Genomic DNA, 15,905 nt, shown 5'->3' with positions numbered 1-15,905 from the left:
AGCTAAAGTGACCACACCACTCATGAAAGAATGATCTACATATGGGGCAAGGACCACCGTGCTCACCAGAAGCTGGAGGGGCCTCAATAGATGTTGGGTGCTCAATCAATGTGGCAGCATTTTGTTTTTTTATAGTCGCCTCTAACTCTTTTACGTGGCAAGATAGCACCTTCACCTCCCTTTGCAATTCTCTATTTAGGGTTTCTTCTGCATGAGAGCCTTGTGTAGCTTGTGATGCTTGCCTGAGTTGAGTTTGAAGCTCCTCCTTAACTTGATGCACTTCCATTGATGCACCTTCCGTCACACAGCAAGAGATGCCAATGACATCTCTTGCTGTGTGACGGTGATTGCAGTACTGCGAATGTCCTCAACCGTCATGTGAGGTGTCCTTGAGCTAAAGTCCATTGCTTCACCCAAGACATAATGCATGTATAACATCTTGGAAAACCACAATGGACAATCCATATGATGCATAGGATGACCCATAACATCGAGATATATGTTCTCTCCATTGTCTCATATGTCTGCATTAATGCATTGTGATAGCTTGAGTCGGCCTTTCTTGATGTTGTCATCTGCAACGCCTGGCCATATGGATTTCACCATTTCTCGGTCAATCCTAGTGTTCACCTCTTTCCATTGCGTACCCACCGGGTTGGCCCACTGGGAGCAACGAGCAGCAATTCGAGCGGTGTCGTTCACTCCACCGCCTTGACACATGGATCTAAGACGCTTAGCCCTTTGATTATCATTATCCATATCCTGATTAAACACTATACTTCAGTTACGGCATACAAACTTAATGATAATCAATTGCTATAAGAGTAACCACCATTTTATGACAATCAAATGCTATAATTTTAACCACCATTTTATGTCAATCAATTGATATTAGAATAACCACCATCTTACGACAATCAATTGATATAAGAGTAACCATGATTTTTTAAATCAATGAATGACAATCAATGACTCCACGTGGCTTATTGCTTGAAACTTAAGAGAAAAAACAAAACTCATAGAAAATTTGTTGTCTATTGAGATATAACAAAGTGTTTTTATTACTCATACATCATCCATTGCGCATAAAACCCAATTTTTAAAAGTGCTTTTATAAGTCACAAGTCTCAGAAAACCCTGCTTAATAAAGTACATCATATATCCATCAAAAAAAGGCTACACTCATTTCAGAGGGAGGGCGTAAGCATCGTTCTGTCTGGGCTTCAAATCTTTCTAATTCTTCGTCCAAAACTGCCAAGGTCTTTCTGTGTGTGGATTTCTTCCTCACCCAACCTTCCACAACAATCCTACATATGGCTTGTACCTCCACTGAAACCTTATGTTTGAACCAATCTGTGCTGTAGTAGTAAGAGAACTCTCCACAAAACTTACAAAATTGCCATATCACCCATCCTATGGCGTACACATCTGTGGCCTTGGTCCATGGGCATAAATTCTTGCCATCTAGTAACTCAGGAGCTCGCCAATGATGAAGCTTTTGCCAGTTTTCATCGGTATTGTTGGTCTTTTGTGTCTCTAAGCCAACACGCAGAGCCAATCCCCAATCAATTATTCCAATACGAGGAGTGAGATCCTTGGTAAAGTCCAACATGATGTTCCATGGATGGAGATCATTGTGGATCACTCCCTTGTCATGTGCGAATCGCAATGCCTTCACCAAGGCATGGATCAACGAGGGAGCATGATTGCACAGGCTCTTGATACATTTTTTCATTTCTTCAGAGGGCTGCTCCCATTTAAAGTCTTTAGGGATCTTTCCTTTCCCCTCTTGATGCGCTACAAGCGTCGTGAAACAGCCATGTGGAAGGGGCACTGTCTCCATAAGACCACCTAAAGTTCCCCCATTGAAGTAGGGGAATATCAGAAACCATGGCAACGTTACAGAGTGGGCAATACTCCTCACAATCCCTCTATGGTTGAGATCTACTCCACTTTTTGATGCAAAGATTTTCCACTGATGCTTGGCCTGTCCTTTGAACTCCTTGGCACAATAAGTATTTGTTGCAGGAAGGAAACTGATCCCTTTGATTTGAACTTTCCACCGTGTGCCATAAGCCCCTGACCCAAGTTTCTTGATCTTCTTAATGGACTTATTTGGAATGCCCAAAGTCATACTACATTCAGAATTGTATATACTGCTCTCCAGGTGACTGGCAGAAGCAATAGCACCCGATGTTCCCTCAATGGCAGCCTCCTCAATAAACGGTTCTCCAACTTGGCTGCTCCCCATAACTCTCGTGATAGCCATTCGCATTTTCTTGCTTAGGCCAAACTGTGTGTCTATGTGGGATGCTCGCCTTGACCTCTCCTTTTCAGCTCTCCATCTCGCGTTCCAATGCTCTAGCTTACCCTTGTCTACTTCTTGTGGGCATTCCTCTTTCAAATCAGAGGCCACCTTGGGCAAATTTCCCACGCAACTGCTCAGTAATGAGATTATTGATTCAGTTGTTTTGTCTAGATATAACAACAAAATTTTGCGGGCAATCTCACTGTATAATGATTGCAATCTAGACTCATCTGCAACAATCTGCGCTATATCGTCGGGATCTAGTGCACTAACGATTGTAATCAACAATTGTCTAATTTTCTTTTTGAACTCTATCACTGAAGTAGCAGAAGGATCCATTTTTCCTGCAATGGTATTATTGCAAACAACACATTGTGAAATATAACTATGTGCCACTCCATTTGGATCTTTTCTACGTGAAAAAAAAAGTGCAGTATAGAAAAAGTGCAGTATGCCTCACCGTACAACAACTTACAAACAGATGCTCCTGTCATTCTAGCAGCAACACACCTAGTCGCAATTGCAACCATGTGCCGAAGCATGAATGAATGGGAGCAACATAAAACATAGTCACCCTACGCTTTTGCAATGACACACCTAGCCGCAATTGCAACCATGTGCCAGTGCATCCACGCAGGGTGAGTTCTTTCAAACAGATGCTCCTGTCATTCTAGCAGCAACACACCTAGTTGCAATTGCAACCATGTGCCGAAGCATGAATGACTGGGAGCAACATAAAACATAGTCACCCTACGCTTTTGCAATGACACACCTAGCCGCAATTGCAACCATGTGCCAGTGCATCCACGCACGGTGACTTCTTTCAAACATAAGCTACCGTCAATCTAGTAGCAACACACCTAGTCGCAATTGCAACCATGTGCTGAAGCATGAATGACTAGGAGCAACATAAAACATAGTCATCCTACGCTTTTTCAATGACACACCTAGCCGCAATTGCAACCATGTGCTAGTGCATCCACGCACGATGTCTTCTTTCAAAATTCAAGCATATGAAACATTATGAAATTATTTGAGCACACATTCATGCATTAGATGCTACCGTCATTCTAGCAGCAACACACCTAGTCGCAATTGCAACCATGTGCCGAAGCATGAATGACGAAAAGCAACATAAAACATAGTCATCTTGCGTTTTTGCAATGACACACCTAGCCGCAATTGCAACCATGTGCCAGTGCATCCATGCACAGTGAGTTCTTTCTAACAGATGCTCCTGTCATTCTAGCAGCAACACACCTAGTCGCATTTGCAACCATGTGCCGAAGCATGAATGACTAGGAGCAACATAAAACATAGTCACCCTACGCTTTTGCAATGACACACCTAACCGCAATTGCAACCATGTGCCAGTGCATCCACACACGGTGACTTCTTTCAAACAGATGCTACCGTCAATCTAGCAGCAACACACCTAGTCGCAATTGCAACCATGTGCCGAAGCATGAATGACTGGGAGCAATATAAAACATAATCATCGTACGCTTTTGCAATGACACACCTAGCCGCAATTGCAACCATATGCCAGTGCATCCACGTACGATGATTTGATAAAAGAAATTTTATACCTTTGAGTTTTAACGCAAAAAACTCAAAAAAACATCAATAAAATAAGGAAGGGATTAAAAAATTACCGCTACACTGCTTTGAGAATGTGGAAAGCTGCCAGAAAGTTTGGTGAAGAAGACTTTTCAATGTACCTCTCTTGTGAAAAAGACAAGCACCAGCGTCATCTTTATATAGCCACGGCGGGCCCGGCGGGGAAGTGGCTTTACCCGGCGGGCCCGGCGGGTTAACTACTTAGCCCGGCGGGCCTTTAGCCGGTCTCCAAGTCTCCTTGTAGGTCAAAAAAGATGAATGTCAATTAACATAATATTTGTTATTTTGCATTTCTATTGTTATTAACCTGAAATTATAGTGTGATCACGTCATTTTGAAATCCCTGACGATAAGCGCTACTGCAAGATTGTTGCTAAGCAACTTGAAACTCTTTTGAAACAGAATCAACTCCAAAACACGTGATGTTCAGTCAATTCTGGATGCAGCCGGAATATCCAACAAAGGTTATTCTGCAATTTTTAGGTATGTCTGGTGTTTGAATCAATTGTCTTCACCTGTCAAATCAAATGTCTGCATTTTTTAGGTATATTGGATATGTGTAGCATTTGAAAACTTGGAAATAGTCTATTTACTTAAGTTTATGTTTACAGAACTATGCAGCAACAAAGTAAGAAGCTCAATCTCAAGCACACGTTGCTGCCAAATCCTTTCTCCATTCGAAAGACAAGACTGGAGGTCAACCAGGAAGTGCTTCGGACATTGGGCACTCCTTTTCACATTGAAGCAATGTATAGATCGCCATCAGCAGAGGAAGTGGTCTATGACAAACACAATAATATATTTTATGATTTAGTAGCTTTGTAGACATATATTGTTCAATTGTTTGAGGTTTCTCAAGAGGAATGCAATGGAGTCTTGAAGTTTGTGCTTAAACTGGATGAGTGCGAGCTAGTGAAAGAGACAAAGGTTGAGCGTGTCACAATAACACTTATGAATAGAGCATTAGATGAAAGCATTGCTTCAGACGACCCTAGAAACTTTAGTGTGCAATCCGAAAACAATATTTTCTTTTTAGCCACATTCAAGGTTTGATATTAACAAGTTTTTCCTTAAAAAAATGGTTAGACATGTTTCATTTGATTGGTTTGGTTTTCCCATTTCAGGTGCCTGCAGAGAATTTCGATATTCTTAACTGGGTTTTCCATCAAACAAGTATTCCTGAAGTCATAAGCGAACAGAGAAATGGAAAGACACTTGATGTATTAGGCATGGGTTCATACACAGTAGAGTGGCATATGGCTGGAGATCTCAAAACCCTAAAGTGTATGTACAACATCTCAAAAGTAGCAACAAGTAAAAGCCGATGTTTGTATTGCATGGGAGGAGTCATTGGTCTTGACAAAAGAAATTGGAGGAGAGCACCGGATAGGCACTTGTAGGACCTTAACTTCCGCCAAGTGTTGGATATTCCACTATCCAGAGTACATATTTGCACGATGCATGCACTCTGCAGAATCATTGAGAAACTTATGTTTCTGTACATTTGTTTTGCTTGGACCACTCGGCCAGCATCAGAAAAACAAAGGGCTATATTATCATTGGAAACAGTTTTCTCAGATATGGGCTTGCATGGAGGACATGTGAAAATAGAGCAGGATGAGAAGAGGTCTAAGAATGGTCGAGATATGCCAAAGAAGTTGTCTATTGGCGGTGTGAAAGCCCGTCTCTTCTTTTTGATTCCAACAAGTGGCAAACAACGCAAAAGCCAAAGTGCTCAGGAAAGGTTGACATTGAGATACAACCGGTGGAGAAACCTGCACAATGCAGTGGTTGACCACGCAGACAATGGTGTAGCAAGGACTCGCAAAGCAAACGTGTGGAAAAGTTTGGATTCCATATTCAAGTTTTGTGAGCTCAATACTTGGAGAGATACTGACTATACATTGTTTCAAGACGCTCTGGAGACCTTCCACAGGTCTTTCATAGCTGCATGGACAAATCAACACATAACTCATTACATGGTATATTACTTTATTTGATAAAATTGTGATTATATATTTACATATAAACAATAGGCTGGTTTTTTTTTGTAGCATATCATATGCAACCACATGCCTTGGTTTGCTAGGCAGTATGGTAGCTTGGCTATATGGTCTACACAAGGTATGGAGAAAACTCACTACCAAGCGTGTACTGGCTATTTCAGCCACACTTGTCACGGAGGTGGTGCAAACAAAGCCAACAGTTTGGAGGAACTACATCAATGGACTTATCAAAAAATTTTGCATAGAACACACCGAAAGAAATGTGTCAAAGACAGTCAGATTGGCCAAGCAATGAGATTAGCAAGCAGACGACGGAAGAAGGAAATATGGGAGGCATCTTTTGCGGCATCGCGACATGCAGAGTGGCGACTTCAAACAGAACACATTGGAAAAACTTGGACAACTCTGACCCAAGTTGTTTGAGACTTCCTAAAGATAGCGCATTGTAACACAATATAATTTTTTGTGCCAAGAGAAGAAAACCAGTCACAAAAGTGAGAAACATAATGTACTCATTGTTTTGATAAAAAATGTACTATTTTTTGGCATCAAAAATATACATTGGAGCTTCTCTATTCTTCATCTTCGTCAGGAAAAGTTACAAAATATTCTGGCCTTTTTGCATGCTGTGTGTTATCGTCTTCTTCTTGCCTTGTTCTTTTGCAACCTAATCCTGCAGGTCGTTTGTTGACAGTACATTTGTCTCCACCTCCACAGCCACAAGAGACATTTCTTCAGTAGGCAGATGCGCAATTGGTTGTTTATTGCGAAACATAGCATGCTTGTCATACTCTAGTAATTGTGTAGGGTGAGTGATTCCACATGCCAAACCATATGCTGCTTGGGTCAAAAAATAGCGACTACGCAAACCATACATTCCTGGCCCTTGGCCAAACATATACAATGCGGCCTTTTCTTCTAAAAGCATTATTTTATCTGCGTTCCACCTAATGACGGCCCCTCCTAAATATCTTGAAAGTGTCTTCAACGTCATCAAGGGTAGCTCCGCATTGTCATTGGAGAAGGACGAATGGAAGACCAAAAAACTCGGATACTTAAGATTCTTTAAGTATTGGCCGAGAGAGGAATTCTTCCCTAAATCTCCCATGCCTTGTCCACGAGGGCGAGGAATGAAGGTATCATCATAGACCACCAACTGCAACAAATTAAAGTTATGAAATGAGATAAGTAGAAACCAAAAAGGTAAGGCCAAAAAAAAAAAGATTACCTTCTGGTTTTCATCTTCCTCAAGTAAGTCCTCATTCCATAGGTTGATGCCGCCCTGACCTCCAGTGGGCGCATTGGAGGTTGAAGCCAAAGATGATGAAGAAGTGCTTGCCTTACCCATTTCTTCAATCCCTAGCTTTTTTTGCACTTCCATGAACTCCTTTTCTGTTGGAAGCGTGCGCTCATACCTAGAAACATCATTGTAAATCATCACAAGTGCACTTGCGGGGTCAACGAACTCATCGTCATTTACATGGGCATCTATAACAGAATACTTGTCGTGCTTAGGGTCAATGACAGCATCATCCTCTTCGAGATTATGTGCCACAATGGCAAGGCAATAGTCCTCTCGAAGGTCAAAAAGCTCCATAATGTCGTTAAGCAAGACATACTGCAAATCACCAATAGGTATGGTAGGTAGAACACTAGTAGGCAAAGCACCCTCCGGAAGCTGCACTCCCTCTGAAACCTGCAAGGCAAGGCTTCCCCGAGACTTGGGCTCTTGACCCTCCCCAGTCTGATCCTCTAGTGAGGCCTCTGCAGCATCAGCATGCTCATCCAAAATTAACTGCAAATATAAAATAAAACCTGCATAATATTCAGCCACTCGACACTTGCGGTTATGAAGTGTACACTTGTAGTCTGTTATCCGCAAGTGCACTGGCAGCTTAAGGCAACTCCTAGAAAATATGTGTTTCTTGGAGGAGTCCGAATTGATATCCTTCATGTGAACAAAACGAACTCCTTGTATCTCGACAATGCCACCAGACGTTTGCTGCTGGTAGGTCTGCTCAAAACCTGATAGGTAATGTTGCGCGGAGACAATCCACTCATGCAAAGAAAAATCTGGATTGAACATTGGCCCAATCTCTGTCTCGCGCTGCTAAAGCCCAATGCGATATAGAAAATGAGATAGTTTGTCTTGGGGGGCATCCTCAGAGCAAGGCACTTCCTCCTCTGCTTCAACATTGAAGGGGTCCATAATGGAAATTCAAAAGCGAAGATAGACGAGAGAGCACAACATCCAAACAAAGGGCAAATGGGGGAGCAAGTCATATTTATAGGACTCCCGAGGACAATGATGACATCGATTGACGTGCATCATGGGTTCGGCGTGCATCATGCAGTCGCCGTGATGATTACGCCACGTGTCAGCCACCGTGGAACGGTCGCGCCACAATGCGACACTGGTGCCGCCACACCAGAAAAGCACCGCTATTGTGTTTTGGCGCGACAACTTGTTGTCGTGTCATAACGTGATACAGCCAGTCAAGAGTACTGCGGTCCGCCTCCTCGCGTTGTGCCGCGATGCCTTTTTTGTCGCCCCACACGTGCATCATGCAGTCGCTGTGACCGCCGTGGAACGGTTGCGCCACAACGCGAAATGGGTGCCGCCGCTCCACAAAAGCATCGCTATCGCGTTCTGGTGCGACAGCTTGTTGTCGCGTCATAACGCGATACAACCAGTGCACCACAAAGGGCAAATGGGGGAGCAAGTCATATTTATAAGACTCACGAGGACAATGATGACATCGATTGACGTGCATCATGGGTCCGGCGTGCATCATGCAGTCGCCGTGATGATTACGCCATGTGTCAGCTGTCGTGGAGCGGTCGCGCCACAATGCGACACTGGTGCCGCCACACCAGAAAAGCACCACTATCGCGTTTTGGCGCGACAACTTGTTGTCGTGTCATAACGCGATACAGCCAGTCAAGAGTACTGCGGTCCGCCTCCTCGCGTTGTGCCACGATGCCTTTTTTGTCGCGCCACGCGTGCATCATGCAGTCGTCGTGACCGCCATGGAACGGTTGCACCACAACGCGAAATGGGTGCCGCCGCTCCACAACAGCACCGCTATCGCGTTCTAGCACGACAGCTTGTTGTCGTGTCATAACGCGATACAACCAGTGCAGAGTATTATGGTCCGCCTCATACCATTGTTGCTAGGGCAACCCGTTGGGGCGCTTCTTTCCTCGTCGTGCCACCCTGCGAATAGGCAGTGCCACTAATTTTGGCACCACCAATATCGCTTTTGTCCCGATGTGCCACGTGGCGCGTAATCATTATGCTCGCACGCTTCCCGTCATACCTCGCGATGTCATGATTAATGCAGCTACCTCTTCTCATTATACTTATTCCGCTAATATAAACACCCCCCCCTTTTTTTCTCATCGTTTTTTTCAAAGCGTCTCTAGTCACTCTGCCTTTTTACCCACATCCAGATTTTCATATTTCCTCGTTCAAGTCATGGCCCGCACAAAGCAAACAGCGAGGAAGGTTTATCCTGGCCAGCCTGTTCCGCAGGGCCAGGCTAGCTCGTCTACAATGCAACCGTCAACATCGCATGTGATTTCGGGCAAGACCATGCCGCAGTTACGCGCAACAATGCGAAGAAGAAGATACTAGCAGAATAGGAGCGTTCTACTCAAACTTCGTAAGCTCCAAAAGCACATTTCATTGGCAATACCTAAACTGCCATTCCAGAGAGTTTTTCGCAAGATTTGCGAGCAACACAACCTGAATTTCCGGTGGTCTCGAAGTGCAATGGGGTGCTTGCACGAGGCCGCCGAGGATTTTTTTGTAGAGCTTTTCCAGGACAGCTACATTCTCTCGGCCCACGCCCATAGGACAACATTGATGCCGCGAGACATCAACACACTTCGCCTTCTCAGGTTCAGGTATGACAAAACAATACCGCCTGCCGGTATTTCAGACCGAAAGATGGAGAATATTCTTAGAATACCACCTATTGACAAGGTCAAATTTCATGAAGTCTCTACACAAATGCATCAATACAGCACCCGTCTCAACACCGAGCGGGACACAACAAAAGACGATAGTGAGAGATTGGAGTAGTTACGCCTTGAGATGATGGAGGAATAAATGGCAGATGCCATCAGCGATGCCAACGCTGATGATTTTTCATTGCTATTTTCCTATTTCCATGTTGGCCTTCCTGTGTGGGGACGCATTCTGTATTTTCCTTATCACCCCCACGAGATTGCAATTTTACAGAACTCGATGAGGGAACTCACAGACTCAATCATCAATTGCTTGCTTTGGTGCATGCTATTCTTTTTTTCACAATAAATTCTTTTAATATATTCAATTTTGTATGACACGAATTTCTTTACAGTTTTGTAGTTTCAAATTTGCCTTGGAATATGCAAGATGATGTCGCCGTCCTTGACTCGAACCTCTCGGTCGTTTTGATGGCCGAAGATACATCTTTAGTGAAAGTAGTTGACTGGTTCCAGTCAGTGAACATGGATACGGCAAAAAATTTTATTCTGGCTTATCATAAAGCGTACGCAATGTTTTCAATAGTGAAATTATTTTATCTTGAACTCTAATTTATTGTGATGACATATGTTTTGCTTATGTTTATTTGTAACAGATCTCATTGGAGTCTTGTTCTCTTACACCTTGAACGAAACCGGTGCTACCTTGCTAATTCATCCCATGGATTTCATGGTGAAGTACGTAGGTAAGAGGTTTTGTATTTTGTTCGACATCGCATAGAATTTTGTTAAAAGTCGCTTATGAAATTTAATTGTATTTTGCGCAGATCTGTTCGGAAGCTTGTGTCTGCTCTTGAAGCTTTAACGCAAGAGCAAATATATGAGAATCTTACGATTATTAGTTGCAAAGTCCCTAAGCAAGATGATGCCTACTCTTGTGGATGGAGGGTCTTATTCAATGCATAAATTTTGTTAGGGGTCATGCTTGATGGAAGTCGTAGAAGTGTAAGCATTTGACACTCGTTTATAGATTTGTATCTTAATAAGTTAGTAGCTATGTTAATAAACATGATGTTCTTAACGCAGGTAAGAAATTTGGCAGATTATTCAAAGGCTGATGTTTCTTCGTTTAGAAACAGAATGATTGAAAACTTGATCAATTGCGCGACCATGCGTCCAGACGGAGCACGTGATGCTTTTATCCCGCCAGCACCAAGGCCCACGCCTAGGCCTCTGCTGACAAGATATCCCGTGTCTGCCACACCAACACAAGCACATATCAATATCTCCCGAGATGTCTCCCCAACCCAAGCTCCCACCAGCTCTCGTCCTGAAGAAACAGCTCCAGAACCCTCAAACCCCCCACCCAACACCTCTCCTACTCATGAAGCAGCTCCAGAGCCCCCAAACCCCCCACCCAGCACCTCTCCTACTGAAGCAACTCCAAAGCCCCCAAACTCCCAAGCCACCACCTCTCCTCAACCTCAAACCCCCAACCCAGCAGCTCTCCTACTCATGAAGCAGCTCCAAAGCCCCCAAACCCCGAAGCCACCACCTCTCCTCAACCTCAACCAACATCCCCCACATCACCGCACGCACAAGATTAGAAAGAGATTATGAAATGTACTTTTGACAAATTGATTACAAGTAGTGGATCGAAATTTGACTTTTGTTTCGATTATGGTTCAAAGTTTACAAAATGTTGAGTACAGTTTTCCAAAAAAATGGGAGAGTGAGGATCCAATGGTGTTTGGTAATGTAGAGAGCTTCCTTTGTCGAGTAATCTTTGAGAATAGTATTTGAATCATTGTGTAAAGTTAGTTCACTATTTCAAGTCTGTCGTCGCTGGTAATCGGTGCACAAAGAGTCGTTTTTTCTTGTCTGTGAGGTACCTGCAATGCAACGTACGTGATAAGACATTGGGATACATGAGCACGATAGAGACATCAACGTGTAATAGTAATACATGTAGCTTAGTACCTTTCGCATGTTACACTTGAAAACAAATTTTGAAGGCAAATTGAGATCGGACTCATTTAACAGATCCTCTCGAACCTGTCTTAAAGTGACATTTGATCTAACCACAACAAGTGTAAGAAAATAATTTGAAAACCATATCTCGATGGACATCAAGGGATTAAAAGCATCGTCACTTAAATCTTGATCCACAGCTACCAACTGACCATTCACTCGATGCCACCTCATGTAGTAGAAAGAAACTATAAAATTCTCTGATGCTATCATACACTACTTGCACACAACCGAGCGCTTGTCAACTTTGCACAAAATGCCTTCAGAATCACTGACATCCCAATTATCATCCAAAAAATCAAGGCAAGTTTGGGATTTGCAGATAAACATGGTTTCTGTTTTTCTAACCTCCTCATCGTGGAAGAAATCTATAAAGACATGTAATGGCATAAATAGACTGACTCGTACTTGCCTGCTTGCAATGTTTGGTTGCAAACACTTCAAAATTTCCTGATGAAGCTTGAGTTTAAAACACTCAGAGGTTTCTGAAGTTGGAACTGGCCACTTTGGGGAATCTTGTTGGGGAAAAGGGAAAGGTTTCAAAGTGCCAAATCCATGGACAGAGCAAGGGGCGTTGTAAAAGTAGTCGTAAAAGAAAACTCCCCTCTCTGCGAGAGCTCTTCTCGTACTAGTTCTGTACATAAGTTCTCCCACCAAAGCATGAAAAGCATCAAAAATACCAATTATGCACTCAACTGGTTGCCAGTCTTCTTTGTTAGAAGGATAAATATCTGCAAAAACAAAAGATAAGAGAATGGTCACAAGAAATAGTCAACAAAATAACTTGAAGGATCTTTAACACTAGGTTGGTAACCTTACAGGACATAAAAGTTTCCTTTTAGGGTTTTGAAAAAAACCTCCAAAACCATAGTAGATCCACTCATTTTGTAAAATCCTCTCATGAGGTTATAGTTCAAGGCCTACTACACATGTAAAAAATAAGAAACTTGGAAAATTTCTCATCTTTTGGTCACACCAAGCCTCCAAAGTTGATGGAGCAGTACATTTTCACTAAAACAGTCATTTCTTACGTTTTGTTGCATAAAAATAAGATTAGGGATTTTTGTAGGACTTGAGATAAATTCCCTAGTTAACTTCAATGGGTTGGTGATCAGAAAATATGACTGCTTCTCACTCACTATTTTTTGTTTTGCCGAAAGAAATAGGCACAAAAAAGTTGAATTTTTACCATTCTGCAAACCTATCATCAAAGTTTCTATAGCCACGCTCGATACAAATAATATATGCATGTTTTCTTAGTTCCACATTGTCCTTTAGGTTCATAAGGATCCATGGAGCATGTCAAAAGAATAATACATCTCTTACCAAGGGGAATCTTGGGGACAAAGATGAAGTGCTAAATACAGCAAACATGAAAAAACTGGGTTCAACATTATGAGTTGTAGAATCCCATAGAAACTATTCAATATCTAGCCAAATTTGATCCTTATGACTAGATATGGTTACTACCTACAAAATGAATGTAGTTGTCACAAGAAACTAACAATATTGAAAAAGCTATACTTGATATACTAGATGTTTCGTTTTCTTCTATAATTGAAAAAATCAACCATCGTTGTCTACTATGCAAAATAGGGTATTAGGTGCCCCAAAACTCAAGGAATATTAGCTTTATGTTACAATATGCGACATAGAAAATCAAAACTGCATTTGGATATCATGAAAGCCACCAAAAAAATCATAGAAGAGCTAAAATTGGCTAAAAAACAGGATTTGACAATTTTTGTAATTTGGTCATAACTTACAACTTTAACATTTATTTCTCCCTAGAAGCATTAGGACATGTTGAGGACTACTAAAGATAGTTCTCTAGCAGTATAGACCTCACAAACATGAATTCTAGAGTGGTATAGTTGCAAAAAGTTGAAAAAAGCCAAAAACAGGACCCGTTTTTTCACACAGTTTAGGTTGTGAAATGTTGTGGAAGGACAAGGTTAAAGATGGAATTGATATTCCAAAAAAATGTCGAGTTTTTTTCAGCTCATGAGACAACTTTCTAGATAGATAGCACCTCAAAATCTATTTTGAAACTCTTGACATAATTCAAGGAAAATGGTCATTTAACAGGACATAAAAGTGTCCCAGGACATAAAAGTGTCCCATTACCAACCTAGTGTTAAAGACTTTTTAGCAATATAGTAGTCACACAGTTTGGTCTATGAGCAGGAAACCCCAAAGGTGACTGTTGTAGTCGTAGTTCGGAGTGCATATATGCATGCTCAATGAGCACCTCTTTCACTGTCTTTCCCATTTGAGACAAGCGAAAATCTTTCACACGTCCTTTGTAGCTGTTGATGAATTCATTTGACATCCGTTTTCTTTTTCTTGTTTGAAGCAGAACCCAACTACCAATAGTGACTGTGGTAGACATCCAGCGACCATGGTCTAAGTCAAAGCTATTGAATAGTTCCACAGATTTAACAGAGGCGGATCGTCGTCGTGGTCGTCTTCCTTCCATCTCTGCTTCTATTAGCTGCGAAGTGACACTACGCAAAAACGATAAAAGAAAAGAGGCTCACTAGTTTACACAAGAAGTAGTAGCTTGAAAAGTGTTCATCAAAAGGCGTGCCTCATTGAATGTGAGTTATGGCACATTCGGTGTTCGTCGCCCATGGCAGGAGAATAATTTTCACAAATCGCGTCGTATCTTCTTATCGAGATCTTTTTAACAGAAAAAACTCTTTTTTGAAAACGCACAAATTTGAGATAAAAATCAAATAAATTGGAGCTACCATTGTGGTGACTCAAACTCTACTGGTCGAACAGCATTCTCTCTCTAACGCCAAAAAGTCCTTTTTTGAGTCCAAACTTTTCCTAATGATTAAGTCTAGGTCCACATGTGACACATGCTCTGTACCGCTTGTTTGAGGCCCTGCATGTATACACATGACAATAGACAAGCTTGAGAAAAACAAAGGTTATAGTGTTTGAGTTTGAGTATATATCACCTGAGCATTCTGTTAGTCCGGGATAGTCATGCATGGTCCACATTAGAATGCCTCTGATCAAAGCATTGCGTCGACCTGTGTGTCGGCTCATATCCACCACTTCTATGCCAATCCACAATTGTTGTAGCTCTTCCAATAGTGGACAAAGATACACATCCATATTCTTCACTTTATATCGCCCCCCCGGCACAATCAAGCTTAGAAACAGGTGCCCCTTCTTGGTAGTCAACCACGGGGGAATGTTGTGGTTGACAATGACAACTGGCCATACACTATAAGATGTTGACCTTTGACCAAATTGATTTATGCCATCCATAGCCAGGCCGAGGCGCAAATTATGAGCTTCCCTGGCAAAACCCGGGGCCATGTGTCGTCTATATGCTTCCAAGCCGCGCAATCTGCAGGAATCCGCAATACACCATCCAAAGATCTATTCTCCTCGTGCCATGATGCTAGGGCAGCCATGGACTTACATTCAAGAAATGCTTGATGCGAGATAGTAGAGGAAAGTGTCACAAAACCTTTTGCGGAATTTTTTGTCCGTGGAGATCTACTCGATATCTCTCAGAATCACATTTCAGACATTTCTCCACATCTATGTATTCCCCTCTGAGAAGAATGCAGTCATTAGAACAAGCGTGAATAGAATTTTAATCCATCCCCAAGTTTTGGCAAGATCTTTCTTGCTTCCTCTCTAGAATCTGGCATCACATTATTAGCTGGCAGTATCTACACGGTAAAAAAAATGCGGTACACTTGTGTAAGTATTTTGGTACATTATACATTTAGAGTTTTTTATTGAAGTAAACTCATTGTAATAGATCACCTGAAAAGTCCTGTGATGCTAGTGTCACTCCATCCAAACTTTGTCTACATGTTGAGAAGAACTAGGAGCGCCTTCAATCTAGACACGCGTTCTCCACCGTACAATGGCGTATCGGCTTCACTTTTCATGTCATCATAGATAAGCCTTTCAGAATCCATGATCGTCTCGGTCAT

This window comes from Adiantum capillus-veneris, chromosome 25 (assembly GCF_014529385.1).
Source record: "Adiantum capillus-veneris isolate H3 chromosome 25, ASM1452938v2, whole genome shotgun sequence".
Taxonomy (NCBI): domain Eukaryota; kingdom Viridiplantae; phylum Streptophyta; class Polypodiopsida; order Polypodiales; family Pteridaceae; genus Adiantum; species Adiantum capillus-veneris.
The sequence above is the reverse complement of the archived record's forward strand: the minus strand, read 5'-3'. Positions refer to the sequence as shown.